Genomic DNA, 20,300 nt, shown 5'->3' with positions numbered 1-20,300 from the left:
ATTACTACTTTTGTTGTTGTTAGCAAGTGTACTTTTAACTATGTCTGAGAGATGAGTACATGCCATTTGAAACAAAAATAATGGTTTTTTTTTTTTCTGTTTAATACTGGTAGTAAATATTCATGGGAAATTTCCAACTTTTCTAGTCACCTGCAACATTTTGATATTCTGCTTTTCAACATCAATTCATACTTCAGTTCTTAACACAGATTATGGGCTGTCGCAGATTTAAAATACATTTGACATTTTGATATAGCTCTAGAATATTTGTTCCCTTCAACTTGTCAAAATCAATGCTCCTTTTCTTACTGACACACACACATACCCATATGTGTACAGGCTTAATCTACTAAACACACTTGTCTCCTGTCAGTGGAATAGCAGGAGAAGTTTATTTGCATTCTCTTCATTGTGTTTCCTCTGGTCTTTTAGTAAATTATCAATGTTCTTTAAAAGGTACAGCATTAATTTCAACTTTGCAACAATTATGGAATGGAACCAATGGAACCAACTCGTGTTTCTGCTTTACAGAGATTATCCTTTATATGATAAAAGCATAAACCCACTCAGTTGTATCTAAGGTGTTAGCCCATCAGATTCAGCAAAGAATCAAAATTCAGTGGAGTGGTAAAACACGTGTACTTGGGCCAAAAACCTTCTCTCAGTTCATTCTTCTCACAGCTCCTAGTCTCTATGGGAAATCATTCTGCACTACAGGCTTTGGAGAGAGCTGAAAGGTTTTTGGCATCATCTCTGGCTTGCTACTTTTTTTTGCACTAATGCTAATTCTTTTTATCTGTTTTTCTTTCTCTCTTTTTTTTTTTTTTTTCCTTAAAGGCTAAGTGGGTGGAAGGGAAAAGTATTCAAAATATATTTTCTTCTTAAACTGTAAAGTTAGTCATTCCCATTTCTTAACTTCTTTGTAAAGGCTCATAATTCATCAGCACATTGCCATTTTTTAAACATCTACTATGAATTTAAATTTAATTTTGCATTTCTGTCATTCTCAACTCAATTATTATTCATCAGATAATGTCTTCTGAGTCACTGTTTTTCTAAGTCTGTTTTGAAACTGTGAGCAAAGTTCCCTCATTGTAAGTAAAGATATAGTAACTTGTGGAGTTAATCTGAATGCAATGAATAAATAGATTAGAACCCAGCATTTTTAACAGTTAAAGCAAAGATCAACGTTACTTTTATGATCCTGTATCTCAGGTCTTTAAGCAGATTTCTTATTTTAAATGAACAAGGTCTGGTTGTGTGGAGATAAATTATACTTCGACAGGAGTGTGAAGTTGTAAATTTTTTTCCCAGTTTAGTTTATGAGATTTAATACATCATTTAACAAATAAAATGCTACTGAAAACAATAAATTAGACACATAACTGGTGTATCAGAATCACAGGAGCATGAAGGTGGAAGGATCCTTTGGAAGCTGAGTGACCCAGCCTCCAGCTGGAAGCAGGTCCAATTGAGCAGGTTGTCAGGACCTCATCCAGTCACATTTTGAACATCTCAGTGGGTGCAGATTTCACCACTTTCGTGTGTTCCAGCTGCCAACCACCCAGTGGCCCTGCACTGGACTCGGTTCAGTACAATTGTCTTTTTGAACGGCAGAAAGCTGAAAATTTCTCAGTGTGCCAGGTGTGGCCTCACAGACACTACAGGACTGGAAGGATCACCCTCCTGGACATGCTGGCTAAAGTCTTGCCAAGAGCTGTGCAGTTGGGCTTCACCAGCTCATGCCCAACTTATTGTCCACTTGAGCTGATAGGACCATTCATGCAAAGCTTTTTCCTTCTCAGTCAGTCCCAGGTTCTGCTCTGATGCATGAGATTATTCCACTTCTAGACCAAGATGTTGCCTTTGCCTTTGTTAGACTCCATGATTTTCTCCAACTTTTCAAGGTTTCCTGAAGGAGCATCTCTGTTCTCTACTTCATCATCCATTCCTCCCATTTTGCTTAGAGTGCACTCTGCCCCATCCCCCTGGAGTACAAAACCCCCTAATCAATAGTAAAACAAAGATACAATAGAAGTTACTTGTGACATATGGTTATTTTAATGGGAGAGTTACCAATGTTTGTAGATAGGAACAATTTATATTTAGTAAGACAACACAGCTCTAAAAGTTCTAAACTGGGGAAAGTATCCCAGCATTGCATTCCTTTAGATGTACACCAGCCTCACACTGTTGTATGTCTGTCCTATAAGCAATCAAATTTTCCAGGGCCAACTCCTTCACCTGTCCAGAAAAGTAAAACTATCCTTGGATACTCTGCATTCCAGAGCTTTAGACTGTAGGGAACTACTGTGAATATGAGTTATATAGGCAAGGAAAAGAATTTTAATAACTATATGTGCTTGAATATCAAGTTTTACAAGGTGATCTGAAACTTTTCCTCAGTCAAACAGGGCCTTTAGTGTCTGTTATTTGATTAATTTCTTAGCCTGAAAATATATGTAAGTACATTCTGGCATATTAATTCCAGTGGACTGAGGAAGAGGTGGGACTTTCTTTAGGTGCTGCAGATTTCCTGCAATCCTAGTTTAGTTTAGAAACTCTGGTGTAGACCTCTGTATCTCCTGATAACTTTTTCATATCCTTAAAATCATGGGGAATGATTTCTTAACTAGGCTGTGTAAGAATCTGTTCAAAATCAATATTAGTTTCAGACAGATATATTGAGCCACAGTTATCTACTAAACTGAAAAGAAAAAGCATAATTTAATCATTTGATTATAAAATTTTGCTATATAGCAAGACCCCAACAAAATTTATAAACTCACAACTGTGTCTGGTCTCTTAAATAAGTTAAATACCTTTTATTCTTTTTTTTATAAATAGACACACAAAGGCAATAATTTTCATGTCCTACAAAAATATCTATGATTTGAAAGCACTTCCTGTTCTATATTGTATGTAAAGAACAAAAATCCTTTGAATATGTTTAAAAATATAAAGAGAAGATCCTCTTCCCACCAGGTAGTACTTATCTACATGGCTGTCACACAGGAGGAACAGAGTGCTTGGGTTCCTGTTCTTGCATAAGGGAATTCTCAAGTGTCTTGGCAAGAGCCTTAGTTCCTGGATATTATTATCTACTCATACATGGATTCACTTCTCCCTTCCTCCCTTTTGTTTTTTTCTTTCTCTTTCCTTCTCAGTTTTTTTTTTGCTTTTGTTTTTCACCACCCTCTCACCATCCCTCCCCACCCCCCACTGTCCACCCCCACTGCTTTAGAGTCAAGAAATCATTTAATCAAAATTGGTATATTCCTCTTTAAAAACAATGGGGATTGATGGGTCAGTGCCTTTTAAAGGAAATCGGTTTGATCATAAATCAAGTTTAGAGCTCATCTTATGTTTGACTTCTGAACTATCATTGATGAATGGTTTGAAAACAAATATGTGTCAAAATTGAAGTAAACTAAAGTTAAAGAAAATAAAAAGGTGAAGTAACCAATTCTGAAGATTTATTTAAAATTAATATACAACTTCAGAAATACCAGTCAGCTGCAGACATATTGATCCTGCTCAGAGAAAAAGTGACTGAATTCACATTCCGTGTCTATCAGATTGGATGTACATTTAAAATACATTGAACAATTTTTCTTGTGGTAATGAAAGTGAGAGCCACCACAATCAGTCACCCTGCTGGAAACCATCCAGAAGATAATATTTTCACATCAACCACTGACTTCCATGCTTCTCTTCCTACACTGCTGCTTTAGCTTTAGATGAATGTGGTCACATGAGAGGTACATACACTTGCTCTGTGTATGTATTATCATTTGGAGAGACCAACTAACTATTAAATTTTAATACATGCAATGAAGAAACCTTAATTCAACCTGTATATCAAAATAACACTAATCCGGGCATCAAATGGAGTTGCCTCGAAATGCACAAACTTAATAATAAGAAAATTATAATTCCAAAGATATAGATTTATGTCTGTTTTATGAAGTGGTCTCAGATTCTGTCTTGAAAATAACTATAAAAGGTTTTCATTTCTTAGAGGAAGACAGGGTTTTTTGGAACTGTCTGAAAATCAGAAAGCCAGTTTATTGTCTGGACATTTCATTCCAGGCAAAAGTTCACAGGAATAGTTGCCTTACTTGTCCAGTCTGAGTTATATATATTTTAGAACATTTCTGGTTCAAATGTTTTATTGAAGTAAAAATTAAATTTTGAGGATGAAAATACTTCTGATCTCTCTAAGATTTGTGATAACACAATGAGATTAAACCTCTTATGTTTATGAACTTAGACTATTTTTAGAAAAAATGACTGACATGTCCCTGGAAGATATTGTTACTATAGCACGGGATTAAATAGAATTCATTGCTATGCAAAGGGAAAATATTCCGTACACTTTGAAATCAAAGGACATCAGAGACATGGACTTCTTTTCATGAAGTCTGTGCTGTTTCTTTGAATTCAACCCACAGTTCAAAAAGACTCCATCTCTTGGTTTGTGTTTCAAAACTTAAGAGACTTCCTTATTTCCATGTACTTTCTTGCTAATATTCTGAGCTTATGTTTCTTTTTCTCCTGCATTTTTTGTGCCAATTTTGTCATGGACAGATGATTGTGAAGACAAGGTACTTCTGTCAGGGAAGGGATATCTGAGGAGGATGTAGAGGAGGTCTGACTGGCTATAATGCTGAACAAGTTGCCCACGGAATTTGTGCCTGCCCCACCCCTGGAAGTGTTCAAGAACAGGCTGGATGGGGCCCTGATCTGGTGGAAGGTGAGCAACAGACCCAGCAACCTGGTCTAGTGGAGTGACCCTGTCCATGGCAGAAGGACAGAAACCAGATGATGTCTGAAGTCCCTTCCAACCCAAACCATTCTACAATTCTGTGGCAATAACAGCACTGCTGCCTGCTCCACAGGCTCTCAGAGCTCTCCTGGGCCTGGCTGTGAAGTGCATTTGGTGCACTCACCCTTCCAACTACCTCACTGAACATTTATTCAAGCATTGCCAAGGATGATTGTCTTATGCCAATGTCAGTGGAGAAGGTTTGAATCTAGAGAAAAACAATGTATTTGGGTTTAGATTTGTTTGTTAAAGTGTCATGAGATGTCTCTGAAAATAAAGCACTGTCATTGGAAAGCCCTCAGTTATGAAAAGTTGACATCGATGGCTATATTCAGGAATCATAAGCAATTATAATAATAGAAGGAAAATTATAGCATTCCAGTTGATAATTGCAGTGCCTTGAAAAACTCCAATACTTTTATGTTTGGTAAACTTTTATGTTTGGTTTCTTTGTTTTAATAGAAATGTCTGAAAAAGAAAATGCAGTAATGCAGTAGCAGTAGTCTACAGTAGATTTCAATAAAATTAATTATGTCCAGCCTGAAGCTGCAGTCTTGAAACATTTATCTACACAGTCACTGTCCAGATAAATATTGATACTGAGAACTCTGAGATTCCTCAGAGTAAATGTGAGCTGAGCAAAAAAAAATGTAGTGAAATGCAAGGATGCTGTTTTTATTCTTTCTTTCTCTATACAAAGTTATAGTCCTATGTATTCAGATCTATCAACAAAAACATCAATATCTTTTAAAAATGAAATATATGGTAAGGTCTTTCATAAGAAGGGAATTCTTTATACCTGCTTGAGACTTAACAACCTTTAGTCTTTGTTCTCAGTTTCATTCAGATTAGTTTTCATTCACAAGGGCATCATTTAAAGTTACATATGCCATGAATTGCACAGCAGTCCTGTAAGAATATTCTGCCTCACTGTGTGCATGCTGAATCAAGCAGTTCAAACTGAGGGCAGACACATATAAGGACACTGAAGTTCTGTGTGCAAAGCCATAGGCATATGACTATAAATGAGCTGTCTAATGTGACTTCATTTCCACTATGACTGACTGAAGATGAGCTTTTATCTTCTCAAATGTTCTCATAAATCTTGCATTGCAAGACAAAAATGTCTCTCAGTTTATGTCTTTCTCACTGTCTTCTCCTTACCACATATTAAAAACCCCCAAACCAAAAAAACAATTTCCCACCCCTACTGCTATGGGCATATAAATGAATTATATATATATATATATATATATATATATATATATATATATATATAACCATTATATATTATAATGGCTTTAACCATAAAATACTTTTTATTTCTTACACCTAATAATTTCTTCTGATATTTTTCCCAAACTGGCCATAATCTTTAATTTTATCAATAACAATTTAAAATAAAAAGAACCCTTTACAGTTCTTTAATAGAATATCAGCCCTTCTTAAGAGAAAGTACAGAAACAGCTAAACTTGTATTCAATAAAGAGGTTGCAAAAGTTTTCATGATGCATACTGAGAAGAGACATTGCTAAAATGAAATCTAAAAGATGGGAAGAATATTTCCAAGAAGGCTTTTAAAATGTTTTAAGTCTATGAGTCCCCTGAGATTAACAATGCACTAAATACTGGAGAGGAGCAAGTGTAGCCAGATGTTGGGATTTTCATTATCTGCTCATCTCTAATTGAATCTGATGTGACACTTGTGCTATCCCTATGACTTCAGAGGAGATGTTATTTTTCTTGAACACACAATGACATTTCCCAGACATCATCTCCATGGAAAAAGTACAAATAATCAAAAGGTTGCCATGGCAGATGTTAATGCAGTCTTGAAATACAAAAGAATGAAAGAGTATATGTAGTAAAACTACTGAGTGAAATATCAGCCTAACATCTTGAGAGGCTCTTAGTATCTTTTTGTGTGGCAGGTTTGGGATTGATATATTGATCTTGTAAAAAAAAGGGAAGGAATAAAGCAAAGCTTCAACTCAAAAAGATTTGAAGGATTCCCCATCTCCCACAAAAAGCCCCAAAAAAAACAGAGACCCATAATACAGAAAGCCAAATATAAATATTAAAGTATCAAAAATATCCAAATTTTTATTCTATTTTGCCTGTATTTTCTCTATACTACACCACTGTTTTTGTAAAAAAATTGATTCCTAAAGCGAGATAATGGAAATGAGTTTTCCTATGCAGGTTAATGAAAAGGATGTCATGCTAAAGACTAGTCTACCTGCATGCTCTGTTAAATTTTTCCCTGCACTTGTGTCTTAGAGGTATCAGATCATTGGGAAAAAGCAGGAATGTTGTTACTACAAAGTCAAGTTATATATTATCAGTGCATTATTTGAAAATAAAATCTCTTGTTAGCAAAATTATTAAATTGTGTATCAAGGAGCATTTCCACCACCAAATCCTCTGATGTTTCAGCTTAATAAAGCAGCTCACCAGCATGTCATTCAGTAGAAATGCAGTCAGATCCTGTAAGAGAATTTCTCCCTGTATCTATATCTGCTCCTGTTTCTACGTGTTTGCTCATGCCTTTGTTTAGAAGAATCTTTAAGGAAGTGGTATGTTTATTACTCTTGTATAAGACTTGTGAAACAAATAGAAACACACAGAGTATTTTTAACAATGAGGCTACCTGAAAAGATGTCATATTCATGAAGTAAAACAGATTTGTATAAATAATAATGATTTAGGCAAACTTATTAGAAAAGCCAGAATAATAAATTATCATCAAGCAAGCATTCTGCAACACACTATTAAAATTTTTCTGCATATCATCCCAGATTCTAGGATGATTCATTCCAGGATGAATGAAAGATTCATCCGGCTCATATAGTTACCTATACCTGTTCTCCTTCCTTTTATCTCTAGGATAAAACACATAAAATATAGAGATGGAAGTATCATAAGGTTATAGCTCCTGTGACTAGAATAAATACATATTTTTAACCATTATTCCATGATTCTTACCAGATGACCCCAAGAATTGCTCATTTATACAGTCTGAATATTCAGTGATACCGATATTTTCTTGTTCAGACCCACCTTCACACTTGTCATTGAATTTAAGTAAGTATTTACCATTATTTCTTGTCCTCAATATTTTCACAATCATTAAAATTTCCCCCTGAAATTCAGCAATAGTTTCCTTTACTTTTTTCTTTGGCCTATAATTTGTGTACCCTATTTCAGATTTAGAGTTCAAACCCAAGGAAATGGAGAGTGGTTTAGAATCACTTGAATCATAAAGAAACCTGGAAAAGACCTTTAAGGTCATCAAGTCCAACTGCTAATCCAGCACTGTGTAATCCAATAAACCATGTCCCAGGTCTTTTAAGTACCTCCTGTTCCAATGCCTGTTCTGTGGACCTCCTCCAGCACCTCAAAGTCTTTTGGTAGTGAGGGCCCAAAACTGGACACAGGATTTGAGGTGTGGCCTCACCAGTGCTGAGCACAGGGGGACAATCCCTGCCCTGGTCCTGCACCCACACCATTGCTGACCCAGGCCAGGTGCCATTGGCCTCCCTGGGCACACCTGGGCACATCTGGCTCATGTCCAGCTGCTGTCGACCAGCACCTCCAGGTCTTTTCCCACCAGGAAGACTTTTCAGCCACAATTTAGAGTACCCCATTGAAGGTAGCATCAGTAGAAGAGTGATATTAGGAAATGAATGGTAACACTGGGAAACTTGTTCCTGCCTTGCATTTATTATTTCTTCCTTTTTTGAAGTTAGGGTAGATAGTTCTTGGATATACGCTAATTCATGACCTTTGAAGACAAATTCTAGATACTCTATTTTTTAAATAATTAAATCTGATATAAATCTGCTGATAATGCTGACATTTCAAAGTAAGATTTCTCAGCCTCTGAGGAGGCCTTGTAAAGAGAAGAGGACCCTATGCACCCTGACCATTTCAAGTCTTCCAGTGAGCTGACATTTAAAGGCCTTGCAGTTAAAGATTTTACATATTTCATAGAGTTTTCTTTTTCAGGACTTGTATTCAACCTTTTAATTCTGTTGTTCTATTTAAAAATCATCTGATTTAAAAGATGACCTGCTCTCATTCTCTCTGTTGTTTCTGTCTTAGACCTGTTAAGATTAGAACAATTACTTTGTTCTCCAAGTAATTTCAGCAATTTAGTCTTCTGAATCTATTTTTGCTCTGATAGGAATTTGGACATACTGTAATTTCTTGTGACCTAAAAACTGAAAAAAATCCACTTTCATGAACAATAAGAAGACTTTTTATTTTCTTTTTGTACTTCTCATTGAGTGCACATGTGTTTTGCTGTCTTCTCAGGCAGCTTTTTTTGATCTACTCCATTGAGACAAGGGTTTTGTTTCTAACTTGGGAGATTTTGGACTGTAAGAAAGCAAATATCACTGCTAATCTTCAAGAAAGTCTCAAAGTAGCATCTTGGCAGTGTAGGCTGGCCAGCCTTTCCTTGATCCCTAAGAAGATGATGGAACAAACAGTCCTGGAAACCATTACCAAGATTATTAAGAACAAGATGATGATTGAGAATAGTTAGCATGGATTTACAAAAGTAAAATTGTGCATAACCCACCTGATAGCCTTCAGTGATGAGATGATGGGCTCAGTAGACCTGCAGACAGCAGCTGATGCTGTTTATCTTGACCTAAGAAAGGCTTGAAAGGCCTCACTGACAAACTCAATGGATTTTGTATGTGGATAGGGAGATGGGTTGACAGCTGAGTGAACTGCTGGACTAAGTGGGCTGCAATGAGCAGCACAAAGTTTTTGGGGCAGCCTGTACCACTAGGGTCAGTGCTGGTGCAGCACTTCTTGAGTGATCTGGATAATGGAACACAAAACTGGGAAGAGTGGTCAATGACCAACAGGGCTGCTGTCACTCAGGGGGACCTTGACAGGATGGAGAAATAGTCTGACTCTGACAGGAACCTCATGAAGATCAACAAGGTGAATTGCCAAGTCCTGTCCCAAGGGAGCAATAACTCCAAACTTCAATATAGGCCTAGAGCCAAGCAGCTGAAGATCAGATTGTTATGGAAGGACCTTGGATTCATAGAACCCAAGTTAGCCGTGAGCCAGCACTGAATTCTTGCAGCAGTGAAGACCAGGAACACCCTGGGCTGCATCAAGCAGAGCATGGCCAATGAGTTGAAGGTGATCCTTCCCTTTTTCTCAGCTGTGATGAGACATGTCTGGAGTGTTGGCCTGGCTCTGGACTCTCCCAACAAGAGATATTGACATACTGGGATCAGGGTAATGAAGGGCCACAGTGATGACTAAGGGATGGGAACATTTCAGACAAGGAGAGACCAAGAGAGCTGAGACTGCTTAGCCTGAAGAAGAGATCCCTCAAAGGGATCTTGTCCATGTCTGAAAAACCAGGATGACTAAAGTCAAGATAACAGAATCATACTTTTCTCAGGGTAAGAGACAGGATAAGAGGCAATGGCACAGGAAAAAAAAAAAAAAAACAAAAAACAACACGGGAAATTCCACTTAAACAGAAGAAAAATATTGTTCACTTCATAGGTGGTGACCCACAGGAACAGGTTGCCCAGAGGTACTTTTTTGTCTCCATTGTTGGAGATTTAAAACCCAACTGGACATAGTCCTCAGCAGCCTGCCCTCTCTGTCCCTATACTGAGCAGATGGTTGGAACAAAATATCTCTAGCAGGTCTCCACTTGTCATACAATTTTTAGCAAATATTTGTTCTGTGCAATCAGGTTTATAAAGCCTGGAGAGTTCCCTGGGTATCCTGAGTACTCAGTGTCTGTCCAGCAGGTGGAATGGGGGATGTGCCATGCAAATTGCACTGTAGAGCTCCAAAGTTGATCATACAGATGTTGTGCTTCTATATTGTTTGTACAGACCTTTCCATTATATCAGCAGACACCCTGGCATAGAGAACTTCAGGTTTGCATTATCTGTATACAAGTCTTGTCTGAAGCCTCATCTGTGCGGTTTTTATTTCCATATCTTTTCTGGTTCTCAAGATGGTAGGAAATCAAGATCTACCATAGAACATGAAAACCAAAAAAAGTTACATAGTGCATGTAAGGAGAGGGAGAGGAGAGAAGGAGAACATGCCTGAGAACAATAATATCTGACACATATTGTCCATTTAATGTGCCAAGCTTTAAATAAAGCTCTGTCTACAAACCCAGTATGGCAGATGTTATATTAGCACATATCATACGGTTACTTGGCAACAAACAGAGATTAGACATCATAAACATTTGGTCTGCAGAAATGTTACCAGAGCTAGTGATTGCACAACCATATTTAATGCTTGGTGCATAAAAATATCCACCCTAGTTGTGTATATACTTACTGTGTGTAAAGCAAGCTCCAAACTTTTTCAGCAAATGGCCTAGTTAAATATGATAGAATTTTTAAAAATATTTCAGGCTTTGTCCACAAGGCACTATTCAGTGTCACACAGAGGATTCCCATTAGAAAGGACTTATAAGGACACAGTCTGTGCTAAAATACTATATTTCAGAAGTTCAGTAATGTCTGCTGGTGAGCAAGGGAAGGGTGCACTGCTAACAAATCCATGCTGCTTCTAGTGTTTGAGCTCCATGCCACTACACAGTACTTGCTACAGCATATCACCAGGGATTCAGGAGCCTTCATCCAGTTTCCAAAAATTATGTAGATACTTAGGAGCCCAACTGTTATGCCAGTCCTGAAAAACTTGTTATAAATCCCCTTTGTTTAATTCCTATGCTTTTGTAAATCGTACTTGGTGCCATAATCCTTGTGCAAGTCTAGGAGCAGGAATTCAAATCCCCATAAAAAAAGTGACTTGACTGTAAAGTTTTTTTTTGAAAATGCAATTTTCTAGCAAGTTAAACTCTTTCCAAATGGATAAGAAATCTACACAGAGTCTGTGTAGAAAGTAGCAACACAACCCATTTTGCATAAAAATACTCTTGGCTTCTCTTTATATGTCTGACTTTTCTCTGAATGTCCAAAGTACGTTACATGCCATGCTAGTGAAAAGAGAAAATTAGCTGTCACCTCAAATACAAGACAACAAAATACCCTAAACTTGTATGGAACCTTAAAATGTACATGTGTAGCACTTCTATAAGAAATGAAGTTGTTTTTACAAGGAACTAGAGAAGAAAAATATCAAATCAGAATTGAATCAATTTTTGCAGATGGCAAATAAAAATTACAGAGAGAATAAGAAAACTTTGTTTCCATGAGAAAATACTCATATGGATTGAGGGATTGTTCCTCAGAAATATTTAATCCTTGTGTTCCATTTTGATAGCAAAGAACACATTTTCTTTCCACAAACAGTTGTGTGTAGTAGCTATTACATTACATGGCTCTGGGTCTTTTAAGGAGAGAAAAAGGCAAGTAAAAGTTATTACCCAGCAGTAATAGCCATATCTTTTCTATGTAGTGCACTGACTGGGAATAGTCTGTCCAAAAGTCTGACATCTCCATTTAATACTTTTAAATTCTTAGTAACAAAACAGTCCTATTAATATTTAGGCAGTGAAGATTAGTACACAAAGCCTCCACAGACAGGACAGGAAGCTACTGTATCAGAAGAAGAAAAAAAGATCTAAATCAAATGAACAACAGATGATACCTTCTGCTCCTCCATGACATTCACAGAGCCATGCTGGGTTGGAAGGAATCTCTCAGATCAATTTCTAACACCCCTTTGACACAGGCACAGACACCTTCCACTAGACCAAGTTGCTCAGAGCTGCATCCAACTTGACTTTGAACACTCCTAGGAACAGGACATCCACAACTTCTCTGGGCAGCCTGCTCTAGTGTCTTACCACCCCAGAAAACATAACAAGGTCTATATTTTAATTACTAAAATATGCAGATGGATTTTCATGATTAGATGGATCTTCAGAGTCTCTGGATATCACATTACCATTGCACCCCACAGATATCTGGCATTTAGGAAAACTAGACAGACTTGTGCTATGTGTAAAGAGTCAAAAGACTTGTCAAAATCATAACAAAAGTTCTAACATTTCCTTTCTGACTGAGTTACACCTCTGCTGTATATAGTTACAATATTTATTATTATCTTCCATGTAATCACTTCCAGAGAGAGAGGATCCAGAAATTATTGCCTCTGTCAAAGGTTTAATTTGCCTGTAACATTTCTTAGTGGCACACATGGAATATGTCTCTGGTATTGTATCATACACAATACAGGTAAGATGTCATAGGTTTTACTATTGCAAATGATTTTCACCAGGACTTCAAAAGCTACCACAGGCCGTTTTCATGCCTGATTCATAATATGTAATCCTGGGAAGAAACACTGAAAGTAGCAGATCAGTGGAGGAAAATAAATAACTACACTATAAAAAAAAAAAAATCAGAAAAAGTAACAATTATTCCTTTTTTTAGCAGTTTGAGAAATACCATGTTTATGGTGTTCTTCTCTGCTTTCTTCCTTTCTGTTCAGTTTTCCTTTTTGTCTAATAAATTCAGGTAAATCTCACTGTAGTTGTTTAATTACAGCTATTAAATTAGTTCTAATTAAATTAATTACAACTAATTTAATTACTGGGGCTGATTACTGGTGAACATGCAGTAAAAGATGATGTAACAGAGAATGGTACATCAGCTAGGATGGTGGCAAGCTTAGTAGGCTCTAGGACATCAACTTAAATTAGTCATTGATTGAAATAATCACAGATTGCTAATGTAGAGCCCACCATAATGGGGGTTTAAAAGAATGAAAAAGCACTGCAAAAAAAGGAAACTCGAGGGTACCTTCTATAGAAGGTACCCATATTAGAACTATGCATCATGTGTGTTCAGAGCTAAAAATTAAGAGAAAGGAAAGAAAATCACTCCCAGATTCACTTAGCATAAGGAAGAGTGAAGGAAAACATGACAAATCACACATTTCTAATGAAGTTATCTGCTTGATGTATAAGTGCAACTTGCAGCACTTGGAGCTTTTCCCCTATTATTGATTCACTACTTACTCTAATAGAAGTGAATTTATCAAGTGTTGGTGGTGTCCCAAACCAATTCCATATGTATGTCTTCATCCTTCATGTGTATTTCAAAAATCTTTATCAATATGCTACAGGTTAAATATTCTTCATCCAGACTTGTGATAAATTTTAACTTAATATATTTTACTTATGACAGCAACAGAAATATAAATAATTAAAATAACAAAAAATATGCTGAGCCAGATACATTTTTCTGGGATTGAATTGACTTTAAAGTACCGGTAGATTCAAGCTATCAGAAATCAACAAGCAAGAAATTTAAAGAAGTTTTGGTGTGGAAGAACTCTGGAGCCATGACATAGTCAAATTCCCGGGGAAGACCTCATACTAGGAAGCAAATTTGGAATGCAAAAGTAGTCTCAGTGAATGCATGTTTCTTGATATATTCACATCTTTTTTGCTCCTACTTTCTTATTTTTTAAAGGAAAAGGCAGGAAAGGAGAAGATTTACCCTTGGTACATATTTCAAATCAAACTAAACCATATTCACCAGAGAACAAAAAAGCAAAAAAAACTTAAAGAGCATATATAAAATCATGATAGAAAATTGTCAAGTGTAATGTTGGACAGATTTCAAAAAACATATTTCATAAACAAATATTGTAAAGATACTAAAAGCAGACTGCATGAAATAAATATTTTTGAAAAGAGTCACTAAGAAATTGTAAATTTTTCAATACCAGGAGCCTTATTCAAATATTAATCAGAATGCCTCATCAACATGTGGATATTTCAAAGAGACTTTCTAAGTGTGTGAAATATGAGAATCACAGCTAGGTGAGGCTGCAAAGAACTGCAACCTGGAGGTCATCTAGTCCAAAATACCTGCTCAAAACAAGGCAAAATTGACAGCTCCTGTTCTAGAAACCTTCAACAAAAATTTTTGTGCTATTAATACATTTTAATATTCCTTTCCATCTTGCTTATTTTCTTTGACAAAGAAGTTTTGGATGAAAAAAGGAGGCTGCTTAGTTCCTCTCCACTTCTGCTTTGCCCATCAGAGAACAGCCTCATGCTGGAGTTCTGACATAGGAACTCACAATATTGTGAGAATCTTCCAAACTCTTCTGAAACAGGTTCTTCACTGCTAAACTTTTTGCAAAGAAAATAAGGGCCAATTTCTCTGCCAAGTGTTGTCATTTTTTGAAAAAAACAGACTTACTAAAAGCTGCCTGCAATTGATAGCCAAGTTATTAATAGCTGAGCATTGGCAGCAGACGTAGGAACATTTAAAATATGTTTTTAATCTCAATAATTATTTCATACTATAGATTTTATTTTATTAATCAGACTTAGAAAATGTTACTTTGATGTTAAGAACAATCAGATATTCTGAAATGATTTCTATGCATGCTACTATTTTTATTATTGTAAATGCACCTTAAGATGCACTTAATAAAATAATTTTTACCTCCTCAATAAGCATTGTACTCTTGTACTCTTCTGTATAAACTCTTGTCTGTATAGTCTGCAGATATGTTTTTGCTTCTGCATTTCCCATCCTTCTCAGATATTTAAGTAGGTTTAATGTGCATTTCTTGTTGTGTTTTGGAAATGGAAAAATACAGGAATTCAATACGGAAAAGATAGATGGATAGCTATATACTTGTTTCAAAATAAGTAAGAATTTTTTGATGGTCAGATGGGGTTAACAATGACAATGTCACATTTCTGTAACTCTGGGATGGCTAAAAGTTGGAACAATAAGTAGAGGTATAAACACTGTGCTCTAAAGAAAATAGAACATTCATGGAACTATAATAAACTGTCTATTATCTTCTGCCTGTAAGCAGAAAAAAGTGCTGGTTTTGAGAAAATTATAATCGGCAAAACCCTCACTGTCCTTCCTCTGTTGACAATTATTTTGGTATAAATAAAGTATTAAACTAATTATGCCAATAAAGGAATGTCTCAAATTATGATTTTTTCTTAAAAATTTTCCTGCTGCTCAGCACTTTTAGCCATATTTTGCATTCAGTCATTGAACATCTCAGCAGCAGAAATAATTTCCAGAGATTTTTAACTTGTCTTTGTATTCAGGACCCACAGCTCTTCAGAGATGTAGATGGCTTGCACTAAGATCATGGGTGCTCACAACTTCCCCACAGGTTTAGAGAGAGCAAACTCTGCCTCTGGGCCAGGTGGTCCAATGTGAGACCAGTCTCACAATGTGCCAGCTGGTGCAAAACCACTAGTCTGTTCTTCTGTTTTGTCTGTAGTCAACAGGTCCACTAAGCAAACTAATTCATCATCATGGAGCTCCTCTGAAGTTGGTTATTTCACTAGGAATAGAAGTAGTTTTTTTAAAATTTTATTTGGTAGGCAACAACGGCTTAGATATTTTGAAAAAAAAAAATCCTTGCATAATAAATAAAAAAAAAATACTTAATTCTATACTAGAATGAAGAAAAAACATCAAGAGATCCCTGTTTCCCCAAATTGTGAACAATATAGGATATAAAACTTAAAGGAATAAAAGCTCAGTGTGGAAAGTGAGAATATAGGAAACACTTTTTAAGTTTTATCCACAAATTTTTGTATCTTTTCATTCAAGTAATCATCATGACTAAGTACAGTTTTCCCATCTGATTTAATTAGCTGTAATCATACCAAACTATTGTAAGTTGAACATTCAAGATATATGACACATCTTTTCAAATACGTGTACACTTATTGTGAAAATGAATGTAATAGTAGCACTCACTAGCCCAAGGCAATTACAATTACAAGAAGTGCTAGTTTAGTAAAAGGTCACAATCTGATGTCTTGCATTTTCCTGAAATAGCCTTGTCACTCCACAAATTCTAACAGTGAAGACATATTTAACTTTAGAACTGATTCCATGTTCTTCTGAATATTTTAATAACAAAAATTTAAAATATATATTCTTGACAGAAATGATGGATTAAATTATTAAACTGCTTTTTATTTTTTTGTACAAGCATTTTATACATTTACCTATAGGCATACTGCTGAATAAAGTATGCCAGTTTTATGAAACACCAACGCTCTGACCATGATAATTCCTTAATGCTGTGTGAATCACTAAGAACTTTTTTAATGACCCTTTCCAAATTACATTAATCCTCAAGTTTCTTCCCACAGTCTTCTGATTAATTCACTTGAATTTTGCTGGAGGCAGCATGCATAAAGCCTTTGCCTTCAGCTGGATGGCTGGGGAGGATGCTTTTGGTAAAGTTCACATCACATCAATCAAGGATGAGTCTTCCTGTCTGGCTACTTTGTGTCAGTGACCTGGTTCTTGAAGCCATAGCTCTTTTCCAGAAACCCTTTTCCAGAAACCCTTTTTCTTACCCTTTTTGTTACCTGCACTACAACACACTAGGGCTGCAGAGAATACAACGAAATAGGCACCGTAACTTTTGCTGCTGGCAATTCATCAAACAGTGTTTGGGGAAAGCGAGGGAAATAGTATAGAAATTAAGATAAATCTTAGAATAGATTTTTAGGAAAATGAATACTTTTTGAACATCCTATGTCTCAAGAAGGAAATGGAGTGACAATGAAGATTAAGCCAGCTGTTGTTTAAAAAGCATGTGGAAAATGAAAATGCAAAATGTCCCTGGTTCATATACTGAATTAACTACAAAAACCTTGCAAAACATGCAAAATCTACTTGTGAGGGAAAAAAAAGAAGAAAAAAAGAAGAATGTATTATGGAATTAATAATGTATCCATGCTAAAGAATGGCTATTTGTGAGAGATTTTTCTAACTCTGTAGTAACCATCAAGTTTCTTAGGAGACAGTTACATTTCTTGTTTTTCTTTCCTTTTGATTTATTAATAAAAAGCCAAATTATACATATAATGTAAAGATTATAAACTGCTAGCAAAAAAATGTTGTGTTGTAGGTGTGTATGGTAAAAGTATGTTTCTCTCTTGGTGGCTACACGTAGAGGTGAAATATAAAAAGTGCTGTCTTTAAACTAGGTATTTTGCACCAAAGCACAGTATGGGTATTCCAATGACAAAGTATCCTAACAAATAAGCAGAAGAGAAAAAAGATAATACAATTAGAGAATTTACAAATCAAATTAGCAACTCCACAATTTACTGAATTATAATTATATTATCTTGAATAATCTGTCTCAGACAGTGACCTGTGTCATTGTTTCATCTGTTTCACCTCTTACTTCATCTTTCTTTCCAGATATATAATGAATATATTGAGCACTGCCTGCTATCCTATGAAATACTGTATCCTTTGTTTTTATGAAAACACACAAGCTTCATTTTCCTTTGGGAAAACAATTAATTACTATCTGAAACACCTCTCTAGCTTGAATCCTATATACATTTAGCATTTAACACATAAAATTATTTATCTTGTGAACCAGCCAAACAGGAAAATATATTAAACCCCACAATTTAAAGTTTCCCAGCTATTGACCAAATATGTTCCCTAGGAATTTTCACATAAAGTTATAAGCTTTTTCAGCAGCAAAATTAAACTGGAGTTTTGTTTACACTTATGTTTTCTGAAACAGGACCAAGCTGCCATTAAACTAATATAAGTATCTAGTTTTCTTTATGATTGAACTATTTATTGATTCACAGGCAGACACATTGCGACTAATAATAGTCTTCTACCTCCCTCTATACTTTTCTCCAGATAAAATTATAATCAGGAAAATTATTCAGTCTTAGAAAAAATTGGCAAAGACATCTGAATGCATTATTACTTCCACAAAAATACCCAAAAAACAACCTTTTCCCACAACATATATTCTTCTGTATAAGAATTGTTAATCTCTGTTTTATCTAAAAAAATAGACCCAGTTCATGAATGATTTAAAAAACCTTATCTGTGTTTTGAAATTATTTATTTTGTTTAGACACCTGGGAAAAATAGTGATTGGTGTAAATGCATTTCTCATTCATAAATATGTGTAGCAAATATTATAGGAATGTGTAAGCAAGAGCAAGTTCATTAGCAATACAGAAACATCAGAATAAAACTACGTCAGGTAAGTTATTTATTCAATTTCTTCATGTGATACTTGAAGATCTAGTTTCATCTGGAATTGCTGCAAGGGGAACTAGGGAAAACTTTATTTATTTGAATTAAAACTAGTTGCAGTCTGTTTATATTTGCAACCTTTCCTTAGTCATATATTCTTTATTGATCTAACATTCACAAGAAAATATCTTAAACTTGCATGTTGGCTTACTCTTTCAAGTTAAGCAGCAGTTGAAGATGTGATTTCTCTAATTTCATGAGGCAATTAATCTAAGCACGAAGAAATCCTCTCCAAAGAAATTTTTGGTACAATGAATATTATCAGATTAACCTCTCCTTCTAAGTAGACAGGTTACAAAATTGAACATGAGGTTTCCTTTCTTCTGTTGCTCAGAGAAGAGAGACAAAACTTCTCCTTATGACTTTTGTCTCTTCTTCTTGAAGGAGGGAAAAAAAAAGGCAAAAACCTCCTGACTAATAATGCTGGCTCTTTCACTGAAATGCAAAAGCTTATTGGTGCTTCTTGTCAGTATTAAAACTGTGAACTTAATTTCAGAGGTATTATGGATAGAAATGTCAAATGCAAATGTAAAAGTAAGTAAGATCAAAAAAAGAACAAGACAACAAACAAAGGAGATCAAAATCCTGAAGCACTTCCTGTTCCACATAAAACCCAATTTCATATTAACATTGATATTCACAGCAATGGCAGTGATGGAAAATGCCACCAGCACATCCACAAAAAAATTTTGTGGCACTTAGCTGTAGATACTTTCATCTGCTTAGTAATAACCAAGTGGTTGTATAAGGAAAAGGACTTGTGAATTGTTAACATCAGCAACTATCCCTACTTGGTGTGCAGCAAGTGTGTTGGGAACACACTTGGGAAGGTGTTTTCAGGTTTTTAATTTTATAGATTATTAAAAACCAGAAAAATATATTTAAAACCCAAAATATATTAGGTAGACTTCAGGAGATCTGTTACTTGAATGTAAGCCCCTTTTTCTTTAAAAAGACCCTATCTGAGGTTAGAACATGAATGATACTTCAGAACAAACCAAACCCAACCCAACCCAATCCAATCCAACCCAAACCAACCCAACCCAACCAAACCAAACCAAACCAAACCAAACCAAACCAAACCAAACCAAACCAAACCAAACCAAACCAAACCAAACCAAACCAAACCAATAATTTTAGTACCCATTCTGATAGCACACTTTCACTGGAGTGGTTGGGAAATCATAGTAAAGAGATGTAGGAACACATGCAACAGTTTTTTAATCAATCTTCCTTTAATTCATTTTGAGGAAGGGTTATCACAAATAGTTCACTGGCTGGTTCTGAAAGATAGTCAAATATGAATTCTAATACATGGTTTTCTACTATAAGCCACAGGTCTTGAAATGCAGTCACTATAGACAGGAACTCTCTGTCAGAAGGCTTAACAGGAATCTATA

At 35.6% G+C, this 20,300-nt stretch overlaps 1 protein-coding gene across 3 annotated transcripts in view; it reads right to left on the bottom strand.

The window, feature by feature from the left end:
- Positions 1 to 20,300, bottom strand: part of IL1RAPL1 (interleukin 1 receptor accessory protein like 1) — a 669,103-nt gene that overhangs the window by 162,092 nt on the left and 486,711 nt on the right. The gene's annotated exons all lie outside the window — the stretch shown is intronic.

The sequence above is a fragment of the Lonchura striata genome, chromosome 2 (assembly GCF_046129695.1).
Source record: "Lonchura striata isolate bLonStr1 chromosome 2, bLonStr1.mat, whole genome shotgun sequence".
Lineage (NCBI taxonomy): Eukaryota > Metazoa > Chordata > Aves > Passeriformes > Estrildidae > Lonchura > Lonchura striata.
This window is presented reverse-complemented; position numbering and strand designations above follow the sequence as displayed.